This window comes from Dipodomys ordii, unplaced genomic scaffold (assembly GCF_000151885.1).
Source record: "Dipodomys ordii isolate 6190 unplaced genomic scaffold, Dord_2.0 Scaffold166, whole genome shotgun sequence".
Lineage (NCBI taxonomy): Eukaryota > Metazoa > Chordata > Mammalia > Rodentia > Heteromyidae > Dipodomys > Dipodomys ordii.
The window spans coordinates 115,677-123,132 of record NW_012267382.1 but is presented as its reverse complement, the minus strand read 5'-3'; positions in this window follow the sequence as shown (position 1 = coordinate 123,132).

The window sequence follows — 7,456 nt, the reverse complement described above, 5'->3', positions numbered from 1 at the left end:
AGAAGACACTCCTGGGACAAAAGCAATGGAGGAGCATCCAGAGGCAGTAAGCCACTGCTTGGATGGCAGAAATGTCAGATCCTAGAGTCATTTGTGCATGGCCCTTCAAAGCTGGTCAGAGCCGGGAGGTCATAAAAAGAGTTTGTAAGCATGCCTAATGTCCATGACTATCTACCTTGTAAGGGACAGGAACTTGCCAGTCCTCTGTGATAGTAAAAAGCTAATGTTATAAAATGTGGGGGATAGTTTAAATCTCAACCCCTTTATGTGCCAAAAGCTCTAATTGGCAGCTCTAATTGAGCTGACACTAGTTACATAAAGTTCATCTGCTCAGGAAAAAGTTTGTAAACCTGAGAGTGTGTTTCTAATTGATATCTGTCTAAAGGCCTGCAAAGGTAATTTAGGCATTGTTAGGGTCACTAGAGATCATATTCCTAAGCTATCCAGAAAGATGTTTTCACAAACCAGAGTGCTAAACAAGCTACACTGCTGTAGCCGGAGAAAAGGTCTGTGCAGTTGTCAAAATATTGTTCTTAATGACATCTAACCCTGATGGCCTCTTTGTAAAATAGGCTGAGGTTATAGGTTCCTGGCTAGGTAGGATCAACGCCCCTGAAGTCAGCTTAAAGAAGTTACAGAAGATGGACCTTCGCCCTTCTACCCCCATTTTAAGATCAAGGGTCCAGAGTCAGTTTTGGAAAAATGAGGCAAAATAGATAAAATAAATTTTTAAAAAAAGACATAAAAAATAGTGTTAACAGTTGTCGGTGTGCAAGGTGTGGAGACTGCATTTGTCAGAGATGGTTACAAGACTAAGCCTTCTGAGCCTTCTGAGTCTATTTACAAAAATATCTGGTTAGTAAAAAAGTTGTGATTTTGGTAAATTGTCCTGGACTATTGTTTAAAGATCTTAAAAACCAGCAGGACCAAAGCCTGCAGAGCCTATGCAATGTATTTTTAACCAGTCTGTGTAGGAATCTACAGCCCAGCACGAGGTGTGACAGTCCCTTCGAGCCACTGAGAGACCCTGCTGCTGCTGCTGCTGCTGCTGCTGCTGCTGCTGCTGCTGCTGCTGCTGCTGCATACCCTAATGGGCAAAGTTCAACGACGGCCTGACAGCCACCTGGAGAAACTCCTGCCTGATTCCATCACCTGAGTCTGCTTAAGATCTTGTGGGACATTCTTTTGGGTGATATCCAGAAACCCTCTCTTCCCACAGTGGATATTGGGGACAAGGATATCACTGGCTTGCTTGCTTTAGGTACTTCAGTGCATAGTGACTGGAAATCCACTCTATGGTCACAGCCTAGTTTGGCTCTGGTATGGTAATAACCTGAGTGTGTTATCAATGGAGGTAATACTCTTAGCCTTAAAATCTAGCAAGCTTCTGCATCACAGTGGTGTCTTAAGGCTGTTCTAAGATAAAGGTTCCGCAAGCCAAAGGAAAATCGGGCAGTTTTAAACTCCAGCCACAAAGATGCTCAAGGAATTGTAAAGAAAGAAGGTAGTAAAGAAAGCTTTGGGAAAGGAATTGGGGAAATTTGAAAAGTAAGGATTGTCTTTAAGACAAACCTCAGAAAGTTTAAGTATGTAGCAAATGGTATGAGTATGTCCAACTTTAGTTGGAGCTTACAAGTACAGCTGGTATAAAATTAACTGCGATACACGTAGTCAGGACTGGTGAAAAAAAATTGTAAGGGGCTTTGGTACTGTTAATTTTGTTACATTTGGACCTTGTATACTCAACAGACTGGTGTCTTTTATAAAAGAAAAAGATCAGTGCAGTTAGTCTATTAGTTCTGAGATCCCAATACTAAGCATTGAGAACAACTGACACCTTACAAGATAATATAGAGACACCCTGAATTTTAAGATTAAAATTAGTCCAAAGAAAAAGGAGGGAATGAAAGATTAAAAATTAGAATTACATTTTACAATTGCTAACTGCTGATTTCGCTTTTGTGAACTTGCTCGCCCTAGCACTAACCCCCATCCCTTCTGGAAATAAGGAATTGAGTAAAAAGTCTCGGAGCCCAGATGCCGGCCCGGGGACAAGGTCTGTGGTCATAGATAAAGAACAAACAAGTAAACTCCCCAAGTGGCCAAATGGGACCCAAAAATGGGACCCAAGAATGGGACCCAAGATAAGGACCACCTGGCAAGTCCAGCAAACTAGGCCAAATGTTAATCAATCACAAGCCTGTTACTATGTGAACTCCCCTAACTCTTACCTCCCAGAGTGACTACCTCCTTTAAATGACCCGCGCCAATCATTTTTACAAAGAGTGTTATAAACTTCCCCGCGTAGTAAAAATGATTGCTGGAGTACATAGTGACTTTTAAACGGGCCAATCCGGGGTACACCTGGTGTTATATGCTGATCTTGTGGGTTTTGCCTTTAAAAATGCTTGTAACCGCTGCTTGGGGCTCTCTCCTGTGCCGAGGCAGAGAGACTGTTTGCGCAAACGCTGAATAAACTCCTCTTGCTTATTGCATCTCCCGGCCTGGAGTCTGAGTTTTCTGGGGCGCCCTCCCGTTGACGGAAGTATCCCAGGAGTCTGGGGTCTTTCACCCACATCCTCATTGGGGCCTGTTCCGCATGGCTCTTGGCATTCCTCCACTCACTTGCCTCCAGCTGGCCCTGAGTGTCTCTTGGCCAGACGCAGCCCCCTGGCTCAGGGGTCCCTCTAGTCCTGTCCTTGAAGCCAGTGTCACTTAGACTCTTGCTTTGATGAATCGTCTGTAACCTCCTTTGCTAGCATAAAATTAATTCCACAGACAAATTTATGCAGAATTCAAAAAAGGAAGAAGATATGTATAATGAAGCTATCTATAGCAAAGTACTGTGGGTGAGGCGTGGTCCTGGCGGAGCTGGCCTGCCTGCCTTGCAATGGAGCCTGTCTTGGTAGGTCAGTGAGTCTAGACTGATGGTACAGCGTCCCCCCAGGCTGGGCCCAGGCCTCTGTGCTTCTGAAGCTTTCCGATGTATAGGGTTGGCTCTACTGTCTGGCCTGACACCTACACTTTCCATTGCCCTTTGGCATCCCTTTGTGATATACAGTTTGCCATTTTCCCTCTTCTTCAATCCCACTACCTCAGCTAAACATACATTGTTCTATAGCCTGGCCCACGCACTGTCAGCTACAGAATCTCCACTGGTGTCTCATCAGTGCTGAGCACTGGAGAGTTTCTCTGCTGCCTGTGTCTCTCTCCTGGTGACATTCCTGTCACATAGCCAAAGAGTCTCATGCTGTGAACTCTTACCCCCAATACTTGCCTTCCAGTGACGTCCTGAGCAATGCTTGCCTGATTGAGCTGTTTGGAGTCACTCTTCCTTGACTTGTTACTTCTGGCTGCTCAAGTTTGTTGGACCACCGTTAAAATCAGTTTGTACCTACCACCTCTGTGCCCCTTATTCTTCTGAAGACATACGCCCCAAACCCCAAACCCCAAACAAACAAAAGACCTTAAGGACAATGCTAGATGAATCTGTCCCTATGGAATTTGACCAGAATGGTCCTGAAGTACCTTTGCAAATTTCCATGACAGTTTGTTCTCACACCTTGGGAGGCAGGAGGTTTGTTGAAATAAATCACAGGTAAATGTATTACTTTGTACTGCCTGGAGCTAAGGTTAAGGTTAGAGTTTAGGGGCGGGGATTAGGTAAGGGGTTTATGTTATGAGTTGGGGCTGGGTTAGGGGTTAGAGTTGAGTATGGTGATTAGGAATTTTGGTTCAGGCTTATTTTAGAAAAAGAACCAGCAGGGCACTCATAGCTCATGCCTGTAATCCTAGCTACTCAGGAGGCTGAGATCTGAGGATCACGGTTCAAAGCCAGCCCAGGCAGGAAAGTCCATGACTCTGATCTCCAATAAACCACTCAGAAAACTGAAAGTGATACAGTGGCTCAAGTGGTAGAGTGCTCGCCTTAAGCTGAAGAGCTGCGGGACAGTGCTCAGGCCTGCCCAGAGTTCAAGCACCATGACTGACAAAAAACAAAAAAAGAAAGTAAAAGAATAAGAAGAACCAGTGGGATAGTAGGAATGGTGCAGGAGTAAGAAAGCTGGGTGGATGGGCCAGAACTTGTGGACTGGGAAACCGTTGTGGAGACGGGGCTTTGGCCCAGGTCAGTCAGGAGCCTTCTGGGATTTGGGAAGAGAATTTGCTCTCAACAGGCCCCCTGAGGGCAGGTTGGTTTGTCCCAGAGGCAGATCCTCCCAGGAAAGGTCTTCTATCCACTCTGTTGCTTGTGCCATACTTGTGGCAGAGACACACATGGAGAAGCAGGCTTGAGACCTCTTCTCTCTGTGTGTGTGTGTGCGCGCGCGCGCACTCGCGCTCTGGTCCTGGGGCCTAGGTGTTGTCCCTGAGCTTTTTTGTGTGTGTTGGTCACGGGGCTTGAGCTCAGGGCCTGAGCACTGTCTCTGATCAATTTTGCTCAAGGCTAGTGTTTCACCACTTTGAGCCACAGCACCACTTCTAGTTTTCAGGTGGCTAATTAGGCATAAGAGTCGCATGGATTTTATTGCCTGGGTTGGCTTTGAACTGCAATCCTCAGATCTTAGCCTCCTGGTTAGCTAGTAGTACAAGCATGAGCCACCAGCATCTGGCTTTTAATTTTTACTTTTTTTTTTTTTGCCTGTTGTGGGGCCTGAACTCTGGGCCTGGGTGCTGTCCCTCAGCTCTTCAGCTCAAGGCTAGTGCTCTACCACTTGAGCCACAGCGCCACTTGCGGCTTTTTCTGCATATGTGGTACTGAGGAATCGAACCCAGGGCCTCATGCATACAAGGCAAGCACTCTACCACTGAGCCACCTTCCCAGCCCTAATTTTTACTTTTTAAAATTGTTATCATAAAGATGATATACAAGGGGTTACAGTTAAATGCAGTAGGTAAAGACAATTGGACAATGTCACCTTGTATAGTTCATTTTCAACTTAGTTTCTAGTGAGCACCACTGCAGCATTTGTTCACCACTTATCCCTCCATTTCTGTATCTCTTTTGCTATCCCAAAGAGAGATAAATGAACAAACAAGATGAAAAGGAAACAAAAACAACAACAACAACAAAAATAAACCTTTATGGGGCTGGGAATGTAGCTTGGTGGTAGAGTGCTTACCTAGCACACATCAAGGCCTGGGTTTGGTTCCTCAGTACCACATCCACAGAAAACCAGAAGTGGTGCTGTGGCTGAAGTGGTAGAGTGCTAACCTTGAGTCAACCCTGAGTTCAAGCCCCAGGACTGGAGAAAAAAAAAAGAAGAAGAAAACCCCCCTCATTTGCATTTTCTGGAGTTCATAGGAGTGTCCTCCTTTGCTCTCACTGTGTGTGAGTATCTAGGGTCCTAGATATCATGTTCCAGAGTATTTAGATCTAGCTTCTACATATGAGAGAAAACATGTGCTGTTTGCCTCACTTAATATGATTTGTTCTCTAGGTCCATCCATTTCCCTGCAAATGACATAACCTTAGTCTTTCTAATGGCTGGGTAAAATTCCACTGTGTATAGGTACCACACTTTTTGAGTCTACTCACCTAGTATAGGACATCTAGGCTGTTTCCATAACCTGGCTTTGTGAATAGTGCAGTACTGAACTTGTACACTTGGATGTACAGTTGACATTTGTAATGGGATTCATCAGTGCAAAGCTTATTAGAACATAAATGCCATCTGTTTTCCAAGGACTTTGTGTTAAGTCAGTTATCTCTGTTTAAAACACTCCAGCACTGTTTGTTCCATTATCCTGACCTGAGGCTTAGGTATTAAGCATAGTTATTTGTGGTTCCTAAGCAATGCCTGGGGAGCATGCATTGGGCAGTGGGGTGCAGGGTCAGGGTAATTGCAAAAGCCTGTCAGCAACTCACTGAGCTGTTCTGGGAGTACTAAGCACTGGGGAGTAGAGGGTTCAGGGTGACTGCAAAATCCTGTTTGTTTCTCACTGAACTCTTCTGGAAACATCCAGGCTTGGGGGAATGCAGGCAGGCTGAGAGTGATTACAAAGGCTTGTCAGCTGTATCTCTGAGTTTAGTGACATCAGGGAACCTTGGAAGATTCAGGTTAAGAGACAACCTACTCTGCCTCAGATGAGGACTGCAGGGGTGGAGGAAATAGGTAGGCCCATGTGGGGTAGGAAGAGCGAGGGCTCCAGAGCTATCAAGAGGTCAACAGGCAGGACTTGAGGGGGCTGGGAGGACCAAGGTTAAATTCCCATGCTTGCCACAGGGTGTTTACTTACCAAAAAGTCAGAGCTCAGTGGGCGATGCCTGGGAAACCCAGGTACAGCCGGGGATCTGGGACTGAGGCTCATTTCTGGTGCTCACCGCTGCGCCCCTCTCAGGGAAGGGCTGGTCTGTAAAGGAGGTCAGGACTGAGGTCTTATAGTTGGAAAGCAGAGGGGGACTTGTCCACCTAGGAAAGGGCAAGCTGGCTGTCAGAGCTGGACAAGATCCTGTGCCACTAAGAAAAATCCATAATCAAGAAAGGAAACCTTGGCCGGGCGCTGGTGGCTCATGTCTGTCATCCCAGCTACTCAGGAGGCTGAGATCTGAGGATCACGATCCAAGCCAGGCAAGAAAGTCTGTGAGACTCTTACCTCCAATAAACCACTCAGAAAACTGGAAGTGGTGCTGTGACTCAAGTGGTAGAGCACTAGCCTTGAAGAGCTGAGGGACAGCGCCCAGGCCCAGAGTTCAAGCCCCACAACTCACAGAGAGTGGGGGGGGACCTTTTCCTGTTGACACACTTGTAGAAGAATAATGGGTTGAACCAGTCCCTTATTGTTTGGTGATCTCTGCATTTCTCTGTATTTCTAAGCGAGCCCCTAGACCACATCTACCCCATCTGCCTCATCCGAAGACGTCTCAAACTCACTCCCATCTCTCTCCTTGGGACATTCTTGAATTCAAGACTACCACTACCAACGGCCTACAGTATGAGCTGACCTACAGGGTAAAAAGAGGCGAGTGCCTGTCTCTTCCCTCAGCTGTGCTTCGCATGGGGCCTGCAGCCTGTGCACAGTCTAACTAGTGACGATGTCCAGGGACACCGTCTGTGTTTGTTCTTTTTTCTGGCTACATACCTGTTTTATGAGGCGAGTGTGACTCTCCTCCTGCGAAGGGACAGTCACAGCCCACGCCCAGGCTGCCCAGGCACAGGCCCGGGCCTGGCCCGTGGCGGGCCCTGGCTCTAGGCCTCCTGCTGCGTCGGGTCGGCCTCTCCCGACCCCCGCACCCGCCTGGGGCACTCGGAGGCCTTTTTCTCTGTCAGCTCAACAAAGTCAGTCAGGGCTCGCTCCTCTCAGGACTGTGATGGAGGCTGACCCCCTTTCTGTGCTGAAAATGCCTGTCAGCAAAGCCTGCAACTCTAGGGTCGGGAATCGGACTCCGCTAGAAATGCCTGGATTCTGCACTCTGTCTGGGAGCCGCCCGGGCCTCCCGCGGCCGGTCCGGCCCCGC